The sequence below is a fragment of the Bison bison genome, unplaced genomic scaffold (genome assembly GCF_000754665.1).
Source record: "Bison bison bison isolate TAMUID 2011002044 unplaced genomic scaffold, Bison_UMD1.0 scf7180017864473, whole genome shotgun sequence".
In the NCBI taxonomy this organism is placed as follows: Eukaryota; Metazoa; Chordata; class Mammalia; order Artiodactyla; family Bovidae; genus Bison; species Bison bison.
In genome coordinates, this window is record NW_011495034.1 from 1,446,704 (window position 1) to 1,470,513 (window position 23,810).

General features: G+C 39.3%; 1 long non-coding RNA gene across 1 annotated transcript in view; it reads right to left on the bottom strand.

Moving 5' to 3' along the window:
- LOC105004204 overlaps nt 1-12,908 on the bottom strand; it is a 30,799-nt gene extending 17,891 nt beyond the window's left edge. Inside the window, exon 1 of the long non-coding RNA XR_827189.1 lies at nt 12,752-12,908. This is a non-coding gene — a long non-coding RNA (uncharacterized LOC105004204). The remainder of the gene's footprint in view (nt 1-12,751) is intronic.
- Nucleotides 12,909-23,810: the final 10,902 nt, after the last annotated feature.

Below are 23,810 nucleotides of genomic sequence, written 5' to 3' on the forward strand. Positions count from 1 at the left end.
ATGGGATCACAAGCTTCTTTGACATCGCCTAAGATTCCTAGCCTCCCGTTTCTACAGAGAATTTTTCAAGAAGAAAATACAACATTGATGCAGGTCCCCAGAACTACACGTGCGCCTGTTAAAGGGAGGCTACCTTATTAATTTGAAGGTTTTAATTCCTAATACCTAACACTTCCCAGGTGGTTCAGTGAGTAAAGAATCTGCCTGCAACGCAGGAGACACAGGAGACATGAGTTCAATCCCTGGGTTGGTAAATTCCCTGGAGGAGGGCATGGCAACCCACTCCAGTATTCTTGCCTGGAGAATCCCATGGACAGAGGAGCCTGTGTCACAAAGGGTCAGACACAACTGAAGTGATTGAGCACACACGAGTACACATGCGCCTAACACATACTGAGTCTGTGCCATGTGTCTGGACCTACATTTGCGATGCACTTTACATGAATTATCTTATACGAGATAGATAATATTATGTCTACTTTACAGATGAGAAAACTGGGGTTCAGAAAGTCATTGAGACAATTCCTCCAGAAAAAGGCAGTCACCAGGCCTCCCCGAACCTAGAACCACACTCTTAATGACTGTGCTGAGCTTCCATGGGGAGAAGCAACTCTTTAGAACTGGGAGAGCCTGGCCAATATGATCCCCTATAAGACTAATCTCTTCTTATGCTGTAAACCAGGTTTTTTTGATCAAGCAGAGTATAGCATACTTACACCCTTACATATACACTTTTCCTGTAGAAAGTCCTCATGAATGTATATAGAAAGTAAAGATATTTACCAATATTTCACCTCTGTAGGAAATACACACAGCACTATACAGGGCTAGTCTTAACATAAAGTCATGAAGTGGTTACCAGTTGCTTTCAATTTGAAGAATTCTAGTAAATTTTTTCTCTGCCTTCTCAGAAAATTTGACATACTGCTGTTGGAAAAGATATTATTGAATAAGGTCCACTCATTTGCTGAAGATTGCTCTTTTTGTGGTATCTCTCTTTCAAAATGCAAATATTACAGAGGAGTAATATTAGAAGTCATAAACAACTTTGTGTAAATAGTTTTATTATAGCCATCAGTGCTATGAGCCAGAGAAAGTATTGGAGTGTCTCAATACACAGTGGGTCTCTGCAAAAACCAGGACAAAAAAATCTAGTCAGTATCTAGGAGGTGTCTCGGAATCAGTGAACAAGTGTGCAGATGACCGGCATGCAAGGAGTGATGGTACAACTTTTGTTTCCAGGGGGAAGCTGGATGTTCCAGTTTTCTAACAGCAGTAACTTTCTTGATGCGATTGTGAAAAATGGATTATCTTCAAATTTTGTCTATGGCTTCTGGGCATTTTAAACATTCTCAGATTCTACACCTAATAATTACTTTGCTTGAAAACACCCCAGGATATTTTCTAAACTTTTCGAGTGAATAAAAAGATAGACCTGGATATCTGCTTCTGGGAACATGGAGTATACATGTCTTTCTCCTATTCCTCTGACTGAGAACAACTAAAAACCATGGATATTACATACAAAACAACCATAAGCAATCTCTGAAAGGTGAAGAGAAGATGGCAGATTGGCAGTGGAAATTAGCACACAAGGATTAACACAGCAGTGAGTTCTCTGGATTTTCTTTCTGCATCCTATATCCCAGACTGAAAGCTGGAAAACTCAACAATCCTGAAGTACATGTGGGTTCAGATAAAACAGGCCCCTGAGTTTTCTCTCTGTCTCTAGTCAAAGGATCATAAAAGAGAAGAAAGGAAGGAAGGAAAGAAGTTATAAAGAAAGAAAGCATTTACACATCTGCTCTCTTCCAGCCAAACATCAGAAAAAAACCTGCAGTACCACTTACGCATGCCAATAAAAGCTAAGTGGAGCCTAGGCTTCCGATCTCAAGAAGCTGTAACAAGGCACCTCAACACCCTCACCAGGATGTTGTCAGAGAAGGCTCAATATGGAACTGAAGTTTTCATCCTCACCTGGCAGTAATAAGCCATTCAGCCCATACAGTGTCCATGGAGACCATGTGGGAAGTGTGGACTGCATCTCTCACCTGGAAGAATGAAGGACTCCCATTTCCAGTGGGGTAGTATCAGAGGAGCCTTCATGGAGACTCAGATCTTTCCAGGGGTAACAAAGCCACCAGGGGTTAACAATACATGGAATTGTCACTGGAAAACACATGGGAAGCTAAAACTCCCATCTCCATCCAGAAGTAACAAGGAGCAACCTCCTTCTCCCCAAGTTGAAGAAAGGACCAGTGGGAAACCTGGACTTATACCTTCACATAATGCAACAAAGCAAGATTCCCTGCTGGAGTAGTGTCACAAAAGAAAAGAAACACTTAAACAAAACCACCTAAAATTAAATGACTCTGTAAGATCCAGAGTCTCACAACATAATTCCAAAAATGTCCAAGTTCCAGTAAAAAAGTACTCAACCTGTAGTTCAGTTCAGTCACTCAGTCGTCTCCGACTCTTTGCGACCCCATGAACTGCAGCACGCCAGGCCTCCCTGTCTATCACCAACTCCTGGAGTTCACCCAAACCCATGTCCTTTGAGTTGGTGATGCCATCCAACCATCTTATCCTCTGTCGTCCCCTTCTCCTCTTGCCCTCAATCTTTCCCAGCATCAGGGTCTTTTCAAATAAGTCAGCTCTCCGAATCAGGTGGCCAAAGTATTGGAGTTTCAGCTTCAACATCAGTCCCTCCAATGAACACCCACGACTGATCTCCTTTAGAATGGACTGGTTGGATCTCCTTGCAGTCCAAGGGACTCTCAAGAGTCTTCTCCAACACCACAGTTCAAAAGCATCAATTATTCGGCACTCAGCTTTCTTTATAGTCCAACTCTCACATCCATACATGACTACTGGAAAAACCATAGCCTTGACTAGATGGACCTTTGCTAGCAAAGTAATGTCTCTGCTTTTGAATATGCTATCTAGGTTGGTCATAACTTTCCTTCCAAGGAGTAAGCATCTTTTAATTTCAAGGCTGCAGTCACCATCTGCAGTGATTTTGGAGTGCAGAAAAATAAAGTCTGACACTGTTTCCACTGTTTCCCCATCTATTTCCCATGAAGTGGTGGGACCGGATGCCGTGATCTTTGTTTTCTGAATGTTGAGCATTAAGCCAACTTTTTCACTCTCTTCTTTCACTTTCATCCAGAGGCTCTTTAGTTCTTCTTCACTTTTGCCATAAGGGTGGTGTCATCTGCATATCTGAGATGATTGATATTTCTCCCAGCAGTCTTGATTCCAGCTTGTGCTTCTTCCAGCCCAGCATTTCTCATGATGTACTCTGCATATTAGTTAAATAAGCAGGGTGACAATATACAGCCTTGACGTACTCCTTTTCCTATTTGGAACCAGTCTGTTGTTCCATGTCCAGTTCTAACTGTTGCTTCCTGACCTGCATATAGGTTTCTAAAGAGGCAGGTCAGGTGGTCTGGTATTTCTATCTCTTTCAGAATTTTCCACAGTTTATTGTGATCCACACAGTCAATGGCTTTGGCATAGTCAATAAAGTAGAAATAGATATTTTTCTGGAATTCTCTTGCTTTTTCAATTATCCAGTGGATGTTGGTGGTTTGATCTCTGGTTCCTCTGCCTTTTCTAAAACCAGCTTGAACATCTGGAAGTTCATGGTTCACGTATTGCTGAAGCCTGGCTTGGAGAATTTTGAGCATTACTTTACTAGCGTGTGAGATGAGTGTAATTGTGCGGTAGTTTGAGCATTCTTTGGCATTGCCTTTCTTTGGGATTGGAATGAAAACTGACCTTTACCAGTCCTGTGGCCACTGCTGAGTTTTCCAAATTTGCTGGCATATTGAGTGCAGCACCTTCACAACATCATGTTTCAGGGTTTGAAATAGCTCAGCTAGGTAGTAGTTTAGTTGCTAAGTCGTATTTGACTCTTGTGACCCCACTGACTGTAGCCTGCCAGGCTCCTCTGTCCATGGGATTTCCTGGGCAACAATACTGGAGTGGGTTGCCATTTCCTTCTCCAGGGGATCTCCCCAATCCAGGGATCGAACCTGAGTTTCTACATTGCAGGCAGATTCTTTATCACTGAGCCAACTGGGAAGCTCAAACAAAAACTACACAACATATCAATAACCAAAAAGATCTCAAACTAAATTTTGAAAAATTAGTGGATAACAACATCACTTTGTCAGGAAGTACCTGACAAAGATTTTAAAGCAACTGTGATAAAAATGCAATTAGCAATTACAAATATGCTTGAAACAAATGAAAAATTAGAAAGCCTCAGCAAAGACACAGAAAGTCTCAGCAAAGAAATAGGAGATACAAAAAAGAACCAAATGTAAATTTTAGAATTGAAAAAATATATAACAATTTAAATTAAGAAGTTCAGTAGATGTGTTCAACAGAAAAATGGAGGGGACAGAGGAAAGAACCAATGAACAAGAAGATAGAACAATAGAAATCACCCAATATGACCAACCAAGGGAAAATATCCTTTAGAAAGACAAAAATAAACAAACAAAAAACCAAACAACCCCCCCAACAACAACAAAAAATAAACCACAAAAGAGATTCAGGGGCCAATGAAACTATTAAAAAAAAAAAAAAAATCCAACATTTATGTAATTAGAATCCTGGAATGGGAGAAGGAAGAGGGTGGTGCTGCAAAAGTACTCCAAGTGGGTGACAAGTTCCCAAATTTGACAGGGGACATAAACTAGCAGATTCAAGAAGCTTAACAAACCATAAACAGAATAAAGTGAAAGAATCCACCCTAAAACACGTCATAATTAAACTTTAAGTGACACAATATTTTTGAAGTGCTGAATGAAAATAATTGTCAACCTTGAATCCTATGCCCAGGGAAAAATAACCTTCAGGAATAAAGAAGAAGTAGACATTCTCAGATAAAGGAAAACAGAGTTTGTTATCAGCAGACATCCTAAAAGTATAGCTAAGTAAATTTGTCTGAGAAGAAAGGAAATAATAGAAGAAAGAAGCTTACACCTTAGAAAGAACATCAGAAAGGAGGGAAGAGTACAATGAGCAGAAATACGAATTAAAAAATACACTTTTTCTTTTTGAATTTTCTAAATTAGTTCCATGGCCAATGCATAAGTTTTAACACTGTATGCTATACTTCTAAATGAATGTAAAGGAAATATTTAAGACAATTATAGAGGAAAGAATTTTATATTTTACCCAAACTGGTAAAATGACAGTATTAGCAGGCTATAATGTTATACATATATAATATAACACCTTGAATTATATGAAAAGATTTTTTTAAGTTCTTTGAAATGGGTTTTTTTAATTAAGTAAAATAAAGTCCCATTTTATTTAGAATAAAAGTGGAATTCTAAAAAAATGTTCAGTGAATACACCAAAGTCCAAGAAAAAGACAGAGAAATGAAAAATTGAAAGAACATACAGAAAACCAAAAAAAAATGAGATGGCAGACTTAAGTTCTAACATATCAATAATTATATTAAATATATTCATTAATAATTATATTAAATAGAATATAAATACACCAATTAAAAGACAGAGGAAACTGAATTCATAATTTTAAAACTACCTAAAAAGGAAATCCCCATGCCTAGATGTAGGTATGTTCATTGGAGAATTCTTCCAAGAATATGTATATCTATATAATATGTGAATCAAAATGAAATTCTACACAATCTCTTGCAGAAAATGAAAAAGAAGGAAATACTTCACAATTCAATTTATGAAACTAATGTAACCTTCATACCAAAAACCATACAAAAACAGTACCCAAAAAAAAAAAGCCCTGCAGACTAATGTCGCTAGTGAATATAGATGCAAAAATACTTAACAAAATATTAGCAAATAGAATTCAACAACATACAGAAAGAATTACACCCTATAATTCAGATATATTCCACAGATGCAAGTCTTATTAATATTCAAAAATCTATCACTGTACTCTCCCATATTAAGAGGCCAAAGAAGAAAGATCATATGATTGTATCAACTGATGCATAAAAAAGCAAAATATAATACCTATTCCTAATGTTTTTAAAAAACTCATAAAAACAGAAGTAGAAGAGCGCTTCTTCAGTTTGATAAGACCCTGCATGAGTGTTCAGTTGTGTCTGACTCCTTTCGACTCCGTGGACTGTAGCCCACCAGGCTCCTCTGTCCATGGGATTCTCCAGGCAAGAATACTGGAGTAGGTTGCCATTTCTTCCTCCAGGGGAATCTTCCCAGCCCAGGGATCAGACCCGAGTCTCCTGTGTCTCCTGCATTGTAGGCAGATGCTTTATTGCTGGGCTACAGGGGAAGCCGATTGATAAAAGCATCTACAAAATACCTATAGCTAATGGCAAAAGACTGAATGCTTTTCCCCTAATATAAGTAACAAGGCAAGAATGTCCACTCTCACTACTCTTATTCAACATAGTGCTGGAAGTTCTAGTCAATGCAATAAGGCAAGAGGGAGAAATAAAATGTATATATATCGAGAATAAGAAGTAACATCCACCCAAAACACTACAAGAACTACTGAATCTAACAAGGTCACAAGATACAAGGCAAACATACAAAAATCAATTTTATTTCTGTCTACTGGTAAAGAACACATGGGCTTCCCCAGTGGCTCCGCAGTAAAGAATCTGGCTGCAATGCAGGAGCTGCAGGAGACACGAGTTTGATCCCTGGGTCGAGAAAATTCCCTGGAGGAAGGCATGGCAACCCACTCCAGTATTGCTTGGAGAATCCCATGGACAGAGGATCCTGGCAGGCTACAGTTCATGTGGCTACAGGGTCACAAAGAGTTGGACAAAACTGAAGTTCTTAGCACGCAGAAAGAACACGTGGATCCCTAAGTTAAAAACACAGTATGATTTACAATTTCTCAAAAAATGAAATACTCAGGTATAAATCCAGCAATCCATGTATAGGATTTATATACTAAAAACTACACAATGCTGATGAAAGAAATCAAAACTTTAAATAAATGAGGTGATATACCATGTTGATGGATTAGAAAACTAAATGTAATTAAGATGTTAATGCTCTCCAAAACTGATATACAAGATTAATATCATCCTTAGCAAAATTCTAGCAACACTCTTTTGTAAATTTAGACAAAACAATTTTAAAATATATGTGGACAGGCAAAGAAACGGGAATGATTTTGAAAGAGAAGAATAAAGTAGGAGGAACCAGTCTAGCCATTTGCAAGACTTAATTACATAACTAGAGTAATCAATCCTGTGGTATTTGTACAGAGACAGATACACAGATCATTAGAACAGAACCCAGAAATAGACCCTCACAAATACACCAAATTGATTTTTGACAAAGACACAAAATCAATCAATAGATGAATAGTAGTTTTTCCAACTGAAGTAATTGAGAATCCATAGGTGGAAAGAAGGGCTTTCCAGGTGACTCATTGGTAAAGAACCCGCCTGCCAATGCAGGAGATGGAAGAGACATAAGTTTGACCCCTGGGTCAGAAAGATCCCCTGGAGAAGGACATGGCAACCCACTCCAGTATTCTTGTCTGGAAAATTCTGTAGACAGAGGAGCCTGGTGGGCTACAGTCCGTGGTGTCGCAAAGAGTCAGACACAACTGAACAACTGGACATAGCACAGCACAGGTAGAAAGAAAGAGAGAAAGAAAAAGAGATAGTTGGGGTAGGGGAGGGAGGAAGAAAGCAGAGGAGGGGGGACTTAGTCCTGAGTCTTACACCTCATACAAAAATCAAACAAAATGAGATCACACCCTTAAGCATAAACATGAACCTATAAAAATTTTAGAAAAAAATAAAAATAAAAAACACAAATGACCAGGAGAAATTCTTCAGGATTTAGGGCTCAGGAAAGAGTTCTTAGATTTGACACCTAGCAATCTATTTTTTTAAATTGTTAATGTGTACTTCTCAAAATTAAAAACTTTTGCTCCACACAAGACTCTGTGAAAAGGATGAAAAGACAAGCTACAGACTGGGAGGAACTACTTGCAAACCACATATCTGACACAGGACCAGTATCTAAAATATATAACAACTCTTAAATTCAGCCACAAAAATCCAAATGATCCGATTTAAAAATGGGCAGAAGACATGAAGAGATATTTTATCAAGGAGAATATACAGATGGCAAGTAAGTACATGAAAAAGCTTTTTAATGTCATCTGCCATTAGGGAAATACAAATTAAAACCACAGTAAGATATCAGTTCACAGCTATGGGAATAACAAAAATAAAAAATAGTGACAATATCAAATGTTGGCGAGAATTCAGAGAAACTGGGTCTCTTTCATGGCTGCTCTGAATGTAAAATCTTACAACCGCTCTGCAAAAGCTTGGAGTTTTCTTTAAAAAATTAAGCCTTGCAACTACCATGTTGTACTCTGGGTACATTTTTTTTTTTTTTTCACAGAGAAAAAAGGCATGTTTGCAAAAACCTATACACAAATTTTTATAGCAGCTTTGTTTGTGAAAGCTCCAAACAGGAAACAACCCAGAAGTCCTTCAGCAGATGAATGATTAAAGAAACAAAAGTATATCCATACCATGAAGCAATAAAACAAGCTATTGCTCTGCAAAACAACTTGGATGAATCTCCAGAGAATTATGCTCTGTGGGAAAAGACAGTCAGGAAAAAAAAAAAAAAGTTGCATATTTCATGATTCCATTTGTATAACACCCTTGAAATGACAAAATTATAGAAATAGAAAACAGGTCTGTGGTTCCCAGAGGTTTAAAGGAAAGATGGGGACAGGTGAGAAGTTGGTGGGACTCTCAAGGGCGACAGGAGAGATCCTTGTAATGATGGGCAGATTCTGTATCTTGACCGTGTCACTGTCAACTTCTTGGCTGTGATATTGTTCTCTAGTTCTGCAAGAGGCTGCCTTTGGGAGAAACTAGGAAATGGGCACATGGATGTCTACGTATTAATATTATTTCTCGCCACTGCATGTGAATCTATAATTTTCTCAAGATAAAAACCTTCATTAAAATAACACTACCCAGAAGAGTCCAAATAAACACAGGTTATTTGAAGAAAATATATTTTTTGAGTTGTACTTATATGCTCTTTGACATAGTCCAGCAGATGTTTGGCAACTGTGAGAAATTTGATCAAGCAAATTAAAAGACCTGGAAGAGGGATACAGATAGAAAGCAATTCAGAGGTAGTCTTGACAGGAAGTGAAAAAGCCAGGCCTGTCATCATGGGCCTTGGAAGTGAGGGAAGTGCACCAGGTGTGCCAAGTAATTGCCATTCCTGACTTGGAGATTTAACCTGAAGGTTTATTGGTACAGTCTTTGAGAGCTTGGGAGCTCCAGAGACTAGAACTTTCCAAAATGGTACCCATTTTAAAAGTTTAAAAGCAAAACATTTTGCTTTTAAAGTAACAGTACTCTTAAGTTTAAAAGCAAACATCTAAATCCCCTGGGCTGTAACTCTAGCTGTGCCCAGTGAGATCCTGGGCTACAGGGCTGACTGCTTAGCCGATGCTCCACTCTGATCATTCTCTGGCCCACAAATACATTATGCAGTTCATTGCTCAGGGAAATTTTCTCTTTGTTTGAGTTACAGGGATTAAAAGCATTACAGCTTAATCCCTTTGATGCATCCAGGCCATTTTGAAATTGAATGTTTTTCTATTAACTCTCCTACTGGGAACCAATTCACCGCCACTGGAGTAACAGAGCTAGGCAATCCTGATTAATTACAGAATTCTGCCCTTCTGCCGCTCAGAGTCTTTTAAAAATATATAATAACAAAAGTACTTAAATAAATCTGTGAGATTAATCAACGTTTCATGTAATTTGAAATAAGAAACTTCAGAGCCATTCCTCACTAAAAAGAATAGGAGAAAGAGACGAGAGCTACTAGATTAAAGAAACCAGGGTTTAAGAATTCACATGTCAAAGAGGCAAGCCATGTCGACTCTCAAACTAACGGAACAACAAATCCATGTTAGAAAATCAGCACACACTCGGTTTTATTACAGTTCTCGAAATGGAGAACATGAGTTTACAAATTAAATTATACATTCAATTCAGAGGTTGTAATGCTGCTGTCAGATTTATAGCCTCCAATTTACAGAGATCAGTAATAAACTGTCAAGGAGGGAGGTTGACTACTCATCAGATATGCTTTGAGTAGATGAGATAGACTGAACAATCTCCATATGGGAGCCATAAGTTAAAGAAAGGCCTTGATTTTGCTTCTCTGTCAGTGGTGCCCATGGAGAGAGCTCGATTGGAAGGACATGTCTGCTGTAGCAAAAACAAATGGATATTATACTTCATTTTCTGTGCTACAGAAAATGGAAGAAAGCAGTGTAGGAGAAAATGTAAACAACTCAAATCTAGACTAGCACATGTTGAGAAATAGTTCTACCCACTGAACAAAAGTGGTGACCTCAGAAGTGTTTATCACTAGAAGACCAAGGGATGGAATGTGTGTTTTTATGCTTAAAAACCAGAATCTGTACAAGCTTAAAATTCACAACCATTTCAACATAGCGTTTTTCACTGGAAACCTTGTTACTGTTTGGCAAGATATTTATTTCACATATCAACAAGGGTCAGCTTTATGTATTACTGTCTTTTTTACTGTATTATTTTCTTATGCTCCAAGATGTGATTCACCAAGACCTACTTTATAGATTTATGCTTAAGAAGGACAGCAGTGCTGAGGAATTATTCATACTCGCTTAAAGACAAAGCCCTATGCTAAATAAATTGTGAAGTTATTATATGATGCCTACCCATACACAGCCCTTAGAAACGAATGTAGCCATTTTCATGTGTGCAGTGAAATATACCTCTTTGAAATTTGAAAGAGGAAATTCCTTCAAGAGGTGTCACTTGTCAGTCTCATAAGAAAATCGTCATCTCTGCTTTTCCCTAAATATTTCCCTGGGTGTTGTATTGGGTTGGCCAAAAAGTTCATTTGGGTTTTTCCATCTACCAGGAAGAAACTGGAATGAACTTTTTGGCAAATCCAATATCATTTTCTCAAGACAGTGCATTCAAACATTGTAAAATCATTTCTTTTACTCAGCAAAATTGATTCATTTGGAATGTCATAGTCTATTCGCAAGTTTTCCATTTTTACTTTCTAATAAATGTTTTCTTCCCCTTTTCTTTCTGTATTTGGGGTTTACCTTTTTGTTATTTTAATTTAACCACTGTAACCAGTATTCTTGGGATTCTATATTTGCACAAGTTATCATGCTAGATGCTGGAAGAGATACATAGTTATGAGTCCTAGTTTCTGCCCTCCAGGTATCTTGCATTCTAGAGGGAGAAAAACGTACATAAACCAAACCCAAAGGGAACATGATTGAGGGCCTTGCTGCCCAGAGGGTAGTCCTCAGACTGGAATTCCCACCTGAGAGTTTGTTAGAAATGCAGAGTCTGAGGACCTTCCCTGGTCCTAATGAAGCAGAAGCTTCATTAGCAAAATTTTAGCACAATTAAAGACCCTGATGCTAGGAAAGATTGAGAGCAAGAGGAGAAGGGGGCAGCAGAGGATGAGATGGTTGGATGACCTCAATGACTCAATGGACATGAATTTGAGAAAACTCCGGGAGATAGTGAAGGACAGGGAAGCCTGGCGTGCTGCAGGCCGTGGGGTCACAAAGAGTCAGACATGACTTACTGAACAAAAACAACAACCAGCTGATTATAATCCTCAGTACAGTATTAGGATGAGACGATGGGATTGGTGTTGAAAGTGCAGTCCGAAGGCCTTGGGGAGGCAGCTTCATGCAGCTTTGCTAGTCTCGGGACTTTGCTTAGGGGAACCGGGGTCGCGGAGTAGGAAATGGCACAAGCTATGGTGTAGCTGGTAGATTCTGTGCCTGAACACCTGGGAGACACTCCAGGGGGCTCCCCACAGCACTCTGATGGACCCCCTCAATGAGGATGAGATGAAACTCTGACTCCTGCTCTCAAAGGATTCCCATTGCTTTTACCCTAGATTTCCTTGGACTTTCTATGGCCCCTTCAATTAGCACCATGAATGCAAATTTGAGAATGTTTCTTCAGAGTTATCGGAGAATCAGATTTTCACTTCTTACCTCATTTCCTAGACAGGATTTTTTTTTTTTTTTAATGATGGTATTTGTTTCTAATCATGTCTTTTATGTTTTTAAGAGTGAGGAACACTTCACCAATCTCTGCTTTCCGTCTTCTTATAACGGAAAGCAGGGATCACAAGTTCAAGTACAATGGGGTGATCGAACAGGTAAGCATGTATGAATGTGTGACATGATGTCACACGTTATAAAACAATATTATAAAACAATAGGGAGTGAATGGAGAAGGCACGCTACTTCACTAAAAACAAAATTGAAACCCAAATCCCTGGGGCAGACAAATCCCATCTTTGGGTCACACTAAACAGGAAGCTACCAGGATCATCACTTCACTCATTTTTCTAATCTCACCACATGGAGAGTTTATTTCAATCCCACAGAGCTGAGATAAACCATCTGAAGATGGTTTAACTGAGACGGAAACCCACAGAAGCATATCATAGAATCCCTACAGTTATCCCAAGAGCGGGTCAAAGGCAAGAATCCTCCTGCTTTATCTTTGTATTTTGTGTACCCAGCCCATCTGCAAACACTAGGCATTATGATCACATGGAGAAACCACGTCAGACAAATGGCAATGTAATATTTAACGACTGCTGAGGGCTCATGCCTTGCTAGGCACTGTCCTGAGAGCTTTCCATCTGCTGCTCTCATTTGCTCTTCCCAACTCACCTGTGACGTAAATACTGTCATTATCCCAGTTTTACAGGTGAGGGAACAGATGCGAGTGTCACACAAGTGGCGAAGAAGAGATTCCACGGCTCCAAGGTCCATGATTTTAACCAAAATGTAAATACTTACAATAAAGCAAGAGTGAGTCACTGGTTCCAGGATTGTGCAAGCAGGAGGAGGGAAGAAACTGATCATGGTAATATTTAACAGGGGATAACTGCTGGCAGAGACAGGCCTGGGAACATTCTAGAGAATATAAGAGCAGTGGGTTCCGGGGTGTTTGGACGGGAAACCAGTGGTGAGAAGAGTTAAAGGTGGGTAGGAGTGAAATGTGGTCTGATTGTGGTGGATGGGGGCAGTGTGGAGACCATACTTTTTCTCTCTTCCTCCTCTTTCTGACCACTGGCACAAGTTCCAACAAGGAAGAGCTAAACTAAAATTTAGGGAAAAAAATTATATTTCACATATTGGCAGAACATTTGATTTTCCCTCCATATCTCCCTCACCCCCAAGTCCCAGGGGTCTGGCTTCTGTCCAAGTTAGAAAAACAGAAATGTAAACATTAGTAACATAGAGAAAAGGACAGAGCCTCTTCCCTTTGCAGCTCACCAGAAGTTTGCTCTATGGGGTGGGTTTAATTGATTGCATTATGGATGCTTCCCTTTTGAAGGGAAGGCCCAGAAGAGATCAGACAGGGTGAACCCCAACCCACAAAAAAGCCTTGAGAGGAAGAACCAGCACTGCTCTGCTCATGTCTTTGTGCCGTGACAGGGTGAGTTCCAGTGCTAACATTTCCCACAACAAAGAGAATCTTCCTCCTAATGTCCCTCTGCCACAGTGACTCATGTGGCATTGGTTACGCCACAGGGCCCATATATTTGGCCAAACATTTAGCCTAGATGTTTCTGTGAAGGTAATTTTTAGATGAAATTAACAGTGAATTCAGTAAACTTTGAGTAAAGCAGATTGTTCTTCATAATGTGGGCAGTGGTGGGCCTCATTCAGTCAGTTGAAGGCCTTACTAGAAAAAGACTGACCTTGCTGGAAGGTGAAGGGATTCTGCCAGAATAACACTTTTGAACTTGAACTGTGACTTCTGAAACTACCCTGGGTCTGCAGTCTGCCAGCCTACTCAAGATTTTGGACTTTCTAAGTCTCTACAATTGTATGAGCCAATTTCTTAAAATCTAAATTAGATAGATAGAAAGATAGATGGAAATAAATGATACAAACACATCCTGTTGGATTTTCTGTTTCTCTGGAGAGCCTTGACTAATATATATTCCTATTTTATGAATTCTAAGATGTACTTTTTTCACGTTTTAACATCCCTGAAATCATAAAATATCTTAAATTGGCTTTGCTTTAAATGAAATGTGATTGTTCTTACTATTTAACAGGGTACCAAACATTCTCCCAGCTACATTAAATTTAGAACATGCAGCCAATAGTTTGCTATAATGAGTCACCTGATTGTAGTATAACCACTATCCATGATTTGGGTCGCCATGCAGTGAACTTTCTCCAAAGATCCATGAACTCTGTGTGTGTGTGTGTGTTTTTTTTTTTTTCCCAAAAAAAAAACATGTACTTATTTATTTGGCTGTGTCAGTTCTTGGCAGCATGGGGGCTTCTCTCCAGCCGTGGTGCATGGTCTCATGGTGCATGGGCTCAGTAGTTGCAGAGTACAGGCTTGGTTGCAGCATGTAAGATCCCAGTCCCCCAACAAGGAGTCAAACTCACATCCCTTTCATTGAAAGGTGGATTTTAAACCACTGGACAACCAGGGAAGTCCCATGTGTAGTTAAAACTGGTTATTTTCTATAACCCTTCATTCTACTGCCACCTGTAAGCTCTGAAAAATATTTTTTTTCCTAAAGGATGCAAAATATGAATTTTATGAGGGAGAAAGAGCCTGAAAGAAATGTTTTGAAAGAGAAGAGGAAAAGAAAACGGTCTATAGTTCTCAAATGAGCCTCTTTGCACTACTTAAGCCACACTTTCCTTTAAGCCAGGTTTATAACATTTTGATCAATATCTGTGTTTTCTTTATTCTGTTGCAAGTGGCATGTTGTTTTCCTACCTGGTACATTTTCAAAAGAACTGGGAAATTGGCCAATACTACAACACTTTTTTGACATATAAATTTCTTATACGCAACTAATCTCCTTGAAGACAGGACTAGGTTTTAGGAGTGTGTGTATCTCTTGCACTTAGTGGGTGCACAGGGAGTAAGTACATGGACAGTTGTCAGTACATTCACGCCCTCGAGTGCATAGACTACAGCATGAACTGCCGGCAAATGACCAGGCAGCCACCGGAGCCCTCAGAATCTAGGTGCTCAAGTGAGAGTATTTGTCTCTCTTTTAGATATGTATATAGATCACATTCTCTCTCACAGCCTAGATGAGTGTGTGTGTGAGACAGAGAGAGAGAAAGAAAGAAGTTGAGCAAATGAGAGAGATCGTGTCTTCCAGGTTATGGGTACCTCGAAGGCGGCTTAGTCAAAATAGCATGGATGTGGTACTGTCAAAACATTGAATTGAATACATGTAAGCTGTTTGACTTGGAATATTACTGAACTTTTCTAATCTTCAGTTTTCTCATACTTGGAAGGAAAGTACACATTATAATATCTACGTTGCAGATTTTTGTGAGACTCAAGTATAACTTTTGAAAGAAACAGGCACAGCATATTTGCCCATAGAAATAGTAACTCCCATTGTTCTTTTTATATTTATTTTTATTTATTTGTCTGGGCCGGGTCTGAGTTGTGGTATGTGAACTCTTATTTGAGGCATGTGGGGTCTAGTTCCCTGATCAGGGATTGAACCTGCATTGGGAGTGTGGTGCCTTAGCCACTGGATCACCAGAGAAGTCCCATGAGCTCTCATTGTTCTGCCATTGTCTCCTGCTGTTCCTCCTGTAGCACTGGACGCGGGGCCTTGCACTTGGAAGATAATCATGTTTGTTGAATGAGTCACAGAGAAGTGTCTTAAACATACACACACATACTATTTTGGGCTCTCTATACAACATGCAATAAATTTACAGCCTGGTTCTTACAGGTATGAAGAAAAGATTCATGATTTGATTCTTTTCTGACCCCCAATTTTCAATATTTTAAACAGGAATCATCAGCTTCATTTTGTTATTCATATTCTAATCCCTCTCTCATTTATGAATATCATCATCTTTTAAATGAAAGCAACAACCAACCAACCAAGCTACAGAACCCCAGATACTTTAGAGAAGCCACAGAACTCACCTCAAGTTCATGGTTTTACCAGTTTGAATTTTCACACAGGGAACCAAACTGCTTGTTTCTAGTTTTTGAGAGGTAATCACAACATGGATGCCCTAGGGTAAAAATTGTTTCCTCTGTCATTTCTTCCTTCCCTCCCTTTTTCTCCTGTCTTCTCCCCTACCTACTATATGTTTGTTTAGGAGATCAATGAATGAATCACCCTACAGGCAAACAAACTCTGAATGACATGTTACTTTAAGCCACATCTGAAATGAATTGAAAGCTGAAAAGTCCACGTAACAACTCTCAGGATGCGTGCTATTCTTGCTGAAAGATGGGGAGATGCCAGAAGGGCCTTTTGTGATGCAGTGTCCTGGGAACCATCAGTTCCAACACTCACACCTGTGTTCCTTGTGTGACACATTGGCAGCCACCTTGTGCTTACTGGTGTGTGTGTGCTTAGTCCTTCAGTCGTGTCTGACTCCATGCTCCTCTGTCCGTGGTATACTTACTGGCGGGATATTCAGGCAAGAATACTGGAGTGGGTCGCCATTCCCTTCTCCAAGGGATACTTACTGGTGTACCTCTATCCTTCTACAGATTAATGCTTCACCACATTATGGCAGTATTAGGTCAAAGAACCATAGCTAATAGTGGGAAGAAAGTGTAAAAAACCAAGTTTCAGGTGGCAATGGGAAGAGTTAGAGCCTAGGCAGACTGGAAGCTGAGAGCTGGCAGATGGAAGGAAGAAAAGAAGGAAGGAAGTATAGGTTAGTGGATGGATTCAGGGCCAGATCAGTTTGAAAGTCTGAGTCAGATTTCAACTCTAAGCTGTGGAAACAGAGTGGAAGCTGAAATCCATACAGGAACTTCACTTATCCAGTGGAATTATTTCACAAATACTCTGTGATGGGGATGTTTGAGACACTGAGGATGTTTCACTGAACAAGATAGAAATGTGTGAACTCAGAGATTTTATTCTGGTTGGGTAAGATCCAAGAAGAGGCTTCCCAGGTGGCTCAGTGGTAAAGAATCCACCTGCCAATGCAGGAGACGCAGGAGACATGGGTTCAGTCCCTGGGTTGGGAAGATCCCCTGGAGTAGGAAATGGCAACCCACTCCAGTATTCTTGCCTGAAAAATTTCATGGACAGAGGCACCTGGCAGGGCACAGTCCATGGAGTCACAAAGAGGCAGACATGACTGAGCATGCACAGAGTCACAGGATCCAAAGAACAATTCATGTAACCATAAATCAGTTATAAAGCACATTGAAAGAGAGAAAGGACTATGGAGGAAGGAAAAAATCAGAGTAAAGAGAAGTCTAAATGCCAGAGTGCCAAATGGAAGTTTCCATTTCAATGATGTAGTTTTAACATGAGGATTACTAAAATAGCAACTATTCCACTAGAAAATGGTAGAATCACAAAAGTAAAAAGAAACCAGTTTGTAACATGACATAAGAAGAATTTTACGACATGTTAAAAAAGAAGAGACGCACGATTTTCCTGGAACATAAATGGAATATACACTATGCTTGTCACACCAGAGTAGCTCTGAAAACATTCCAGAGAGAGTTAGATTGACTAAATTCCTTTGTAATAGAACATTGTGTTAATAAAACAACACAAGTGTGTGACTTTGCCCCTACAAGAGCAAAGTCCTTTCAAATCAGTTTCAGCTCCTTATTGTCCACGTGACCAATACTTCATCCCTATTTTACAGGTGGGGACATTGAGGTTCAAAGAATGTTTATGACTAAACACAATGAGTCAGTGGTAAGGATCATGGAAAATACATGTCCTGGGAAGCACGCAAATGACTTCATCTTATGTGGGTTTGGTCATGTCAGAAGTGAAATTATCTTAGCAATTTTGTGTACAAGACTTTCTTCATGATTATCCCTCTTCCTGTCTGGCTATCCCCAAAGACCTAATTATTGAGTAAGCCCATTGAAAGCTAAGGGTGTGTGCAAATGCCCAAGAAACAACATAACAATATACAGAAAGTGCCATGTGACAGAGTTTCTCTAATGAAGGAAATCAGAGAAAGACTAAATACTGCCAAAACATTTAAGTTCCAAAGTTTTTTTTTTTCTTTTTTTCTCCTAGAAAAGTGGCTTTTTGGCTCTGCTTTCATAGGAAAATGACCAAGGCTTTACAGTAAATCCCTTATCTTCTTTCAATTTTTGAATCTTAAGAACATGGTTATTACCATGTATTCGTGGTTCAGCTAATGAACTCACTGATTATACTTGGCACACAACATTGACAGCAGCTACCCCACCAAACTAAGGTGCTAATGATGATTTCTTTGAATTTGGGATTCAAGATAACATTGGGAAATCCTTCAAGGATGAGTAAGATTTTTAAGGTTGGCCTATCACACGAATTTGAGATCTGTGGCCAAGAGAATGCAGCAAAGTATTTCTTTTATATCACTTGATCATTTTGAAAGTTTTCCAAGTAGCTGCAGACTAAACTGAAAACAGGATCTTGTGTTAATCAATTCTTAAGCATGAATATGGCCCTGCCAAACTCGCTTCCTCGAAACTCTTTCCTTTGTGTTCCCCTCCTATTTTCTCATGTAAGAGATGAAGATAAATGTGCAATGTCTGTTAACCCGTTTTGCTACTTGGATTAGTAGCATTCACACACATACACACAGGGAGTATCTAATTACCGGGGAAAAAACCGACTAAATATTGAAACTGTTTTTGCCCAAGGCTCTTTAACTTATCCATGTGTCAGTCTGTTAGTGACCCTTTTCCTTCCCTTAAAAGTTGTCAAGGGACTTTAGAGGCGGTCCAGTGGCTAAGACTCTGAGCTTCCACTGCAGGGACGCAGATTTGATCCCTGGTCAGGAACGAAGGTCCCATATGCTGAGCAGTGTGGTTAGAACAAAATGAACAAGAAACTGTCAGCATGACAACCCCAGGAGTTTCAAAACAACTCCTGCTCCTCCCTGTCACCTTGCCCTGCTGCTTCTGACCTTTACTCTGCAGCCCAATCAGTGACCTTATCAGAGCCAGTCAAGTTGACTTGGGTTACATTTGCTCTAAAGAGAACTTGAGTGTGCCATGGGCTATGTGAACGCTCCACCTTTCCAGAAAGAAACCAGAATCATGAGAATGGAGCTGTCAGTGGTGGTCTGGTCTCATCTGGCTGCAGAAAAATCAACTGGCTTCTAAGGACCACCTTGATGTCTTGCAGTCAAGCCTCTCAGTTGGATTATAACTGTGTGCCTTCCATGTGGGCACTCTCATAATCACAGAAGGCCACCAGAGGGAAACTTGAACTGGTGTGAATGTGGCAATTATGCTGGAGTGGCAGCTGGGCAGGAAACTGGCCACAGGGTGACTGGGCTCCAGAAGGGCGGAGCATCCTCTGTGCTTCCAGGAACAATTCAAGGTGCTAATTCTGACTTATAAAACCATCTGTGTTTTGGATTCTAGTTACCTTAGAAATCAGCTCTGAGGTTATGGTTAAAGAGCTCCCAAATTTACACCTTAGACACCCAGAAGCAACACCCTCCCCAAAAGAGGCAAGAATTAACAGCTGCTCCATCTGATGGAATCTTCCTTTGTAAATACAAACCGTTTCCCCCAACTTGCCCTGCTGAGTAGAAATATGAATGTGGAGGAGGTACCACTTGGAAAACTTTTCCCTTAACCACTTAGCATTGCTGAGTTTAAAGCATTTAAAATCCAATTGTAAAAGAGCATAATGACAAATCCCAGTGTGTATTTTAATAAGATTCCTGTTGGTGCCTCAGATGGTAAAGAATCTGCCTGCCAATGCAGGAGACCCAGGTTCCATCCCTGGATTGGGAAGATCCCCTGAAGAAGGGAATGGCAACCCACTTGAGTATTGTTGCCTGGAGAATCCCATGGACAAAGGAGCCCGGCAGTCTATAGTCCATGGGGTCACAAAAAGTCAGACATAGCTGAGCTGCTAACACTTTCACTTATAACTCCATACCATATATTTATTTGTATTAGATCATATATTTATACCATTATCTTCTCACTAGAAAGCACATATTCCCATGAACAACAAGATTTAAGTAAATTAGGTGTCATCATTCCCTATAAATATTTTTTTAATCTACCTTTTATTTATACTAAGTTTTTAAGAGGATTTGGAAGATTTGTTTTTTTGTGAGATTGATTTAACCTGCACACACTTACACCATTTCTACTATATCAGAGTTATTCAACCATCATCAGATTTCTCCAAGAAATTCTGAGTGTTCTTTGAATGATGCAGTGGACAATTGGGGTTGTCTGGTAATGGACCCTAAGGGTTCCTGAAATGAGCAATGTCAATTGACTCTCAATGACGCTTCTTTCCCATAGTCTACAGAGCACATTCCAACTATTCTGTAACATCTCTTCTACCTACAACTTGTTTTCCTGATTTTGTTTTTTTCACAAAGACTAAAACAGAAGCTGAATGGCTACTAACTTTGCTCAAGGCCATTAAAATGAGTTATAATAGAAGTAAGATTGGCATACTGGGTCTCCTTGAAGAAAGCGTTGTGTGTGTGTGTGTGTGTGTGTGAGTGTGCATTTCTCTACCAACTAAATTACCCTGTATCCTATCAGCAGATGAAATCAGTCTGCAGGTAAATTGCTCTTGTTGTCCTGTTAAAACATGGATATGGAGCACACATATCTGAGAAGGCCACATACAAGAAATAAGTAGAGTGAGGGCCAATTCAACACTAAAATATAAGTCAAAGCACACATCTGAAACTATGTACAACTGAAAATGCATGGCTTTTAAAACTGAGCAGTTATTGACAGCTTTAAATACTCTTGCATTGGTGTCAAAGGCAGAGAACTGCTGTGTTAAACGGTGAGAAGACCCAAAGTTACTCATTCTGTTTCACAAACTTGCCAGTACAGTCATTAGCCTAAAAAGTAAAGATTGTTAGCTATGCCTAACCACCTGATTGCCCAAGTAACCGTCCTTTCTTTGGCAGGCCTCATTGTCTTGAGCATAAAGGAAGTGGTGAACCAGTAGAACTGTAATCTATTATCTGTTACCACGAGAGCAGTGATGCATTGTGACACCCAGAGAAAAAGACCAAGGAGACAGACATAGGGGAAGACTCATCTGACAAATGTCATGCTAGACACTGCCTTCATCTTTCCTTCAGATGACTCACTGTGGGCAACCAGGTCTGGGGGCAGGGGAGAAGGAAAAGAGAGAGATTTGGTGAAAAGTTTAAATAGAGTGGGCAAGGGATAACTATACTCATGGTAAGTAACATCTTGGTTCTGGTTCACATGCTTGTGAATCACACACACACACACCCATGAATTAACTTATCCCTACAGACTTTTTTCTGTTTTTCACATCTTTATTGAGGTATGATTTACGTATAGTAAAATGCACCCATTCTAAGTATAAAGTTCAATGAGTTCTGAAAAATATATACATCTATATTATCATACCCACAGTTAAGACATAGAACATTTCCATCACCCCAAAAAAGTTCCCTCATGCCACTTCATAGTCACCCCTACCAGTCGCAAACACTAATCTGTTCTCTTTCATCATAGATCCATTTGCTTGTTTCAGAGTTCTTTATAAATGGAGTAGGGTTTCCCCAGTGGCTCAGAGGGTAAAGAAGCCACCTGCCAAGAGATGCAGGTTCAATCCCTGGGTTGGGAAGATCCACTGGAGAAGGAAATAGCAACCCCTCCAGGAATCTTGCCTGGAAATTCCATAGACAGAGGAGTCTGGGGGCCACAGTTCATGGGGTCGCAAAGAGTCAGACGTGACTAAGTGCACATGCACACACGATATACGGAGTAATTCAGTAGGTATGTCTTCTTTACTCACTAATATGTTTTTAAAATTTGTCCATGACATTGCATATAACAAGGGTAAAATAATCTCCTTCCTTTTAATGTTCGATAGTAGTCCATTGAGTTGAGTTGTTCTCAGATTTTTTTGGCTATTATGAATAAATCTGCTATGGGTATTCTTGTAGGATAAACATATTTAATTTCTCTTGGGATGGTTGGGTCATATGACAGATATTTGTTTAACTTTATGAGAATCTGCCAAAATGTTATATAAAGTCATTGCACCATTTTACTGGCCCACCAGCATTGTTTGAAATTTCTACTTGCTGTAGTTTTTTTTTTTTTTTTTTACTTTTAGCCATTCTAATGGATTTGCAATGGTCTCTTAATGTGGTTTAAATTTGCATTTCCCTGTGGACGTATGTAGTTATGCACTTTTTGATGTACTTGGTGGTCATTTGTATGTCTTTGTTTATAAAGTGTCTGTTCAGATCTTTTTATTTTCTTTTTTTGTAACTGAAGTATAGTTGATTAACAGTGTTATATTAGTTACAGGTGTCCCTACAGATGATTGAATGGAGAAGCCCATACACTAGGTGGCAGAACACATGACAAATTCACAGGACGGCCAAGACCCTCGGACAGTGCGCATAGTAGCCGTTGGGTAACACGTATCAAAGGCACGCTTGTTCTGGTCACTGGAAATTACACGAATACAAGTAAATCAAAAGGAGCTGCAATTGTAACGCTGTTTTATGAAAGCTAATCTGGCTGCCAAGTATAATCAAAGAGATTTTGTTTGCTTGTTTTAAGCCCTAGAGCTTGCAGCTATTGGCTTTTATGATTAAGACATCCATTTGGAGAAAATCCTTTAATTGTTCAGCTTTTTAAACCTTAATGCCTGGATACCACTCTAAAGGTTTCCTTGCCTCCCTTCTATTCCACACTCTGTCAAATGTCAGTCCCACATCATTCTTCTAGGATCCAGTGGAAAGCTGACCAGAAAGATCATGAAATATGATAACCAAACACATCAAAATAAAAGAGTTATTTCTTTCCCTTGAATTAGAAACTCTTATAAACTTTTACATGGCTCAAAGTTAAAATTAAACTTCAAATAATCCTAGAATCAGTCAATATGAATTATGGGATAATAACAATGAAGAAATCATGTTTCTATAAACAGTTTCATTCTGTAGAAAACATTTTTAAACATTCTTAATGAGTCTTTCAAGAACCTAGAGTGAAAGAAAGAGAAAAACTTATTTGAAGTACTAATATGAAGTCTGGTTGAATTATTTTGGTATAAATTAGAAATTAAATATACATAGATATTAGATATTAAAATAATAGATATCAATTAACTACAAAATGATGTCATGTAAACATATTCTGATTGGGCCCTAGAAGAGCCATAGATGGATTTCAGAGTTAGCATATCCTATAAAATTATATGAAAATTTGTGAACCTACGTGAAGATATCATCCATCTAAACTCAAAATAGGTCCACAACATATGAAAGAAAGCTTTAAAACCACTGACTCAAAGGATAGATTTTATACAATTCAAGTCTTTCTAGTAACCAGTAGTGCTTTGCTTCTTTCAATGATTCTTCCAACCCAAAGTTGTTATACTTAGCCAACTAGAAAGGCATTATTTGCTCTGTGCACTCATTGCAAAATGCAAATTCCTTTTCATCATCCATGCTATGCAGAGAAAAGGAAAGAAGAGCCTAATAAAGATTGTCACAAACTAACGAGTGGTTTCAGAACCTTAGAAGATTTCTTTAAAAACCAAAGCACCTGTATTTTTATGTCTGTGGGAGGTTAATTATGTGTCTCAAACTCAGAGAAGTGGCTTCTGTAGGAGGTGTTCTATACGTCCTAGCAGGGCATTCCCCTCTTGTCACCCAAGTCATATGCTTCAGGGCTTTCCCTCAAAGAGGGCTGCATGAGTCCCTCCGTAGTGACGGGCTGACTATGTGGCCAGTCTGG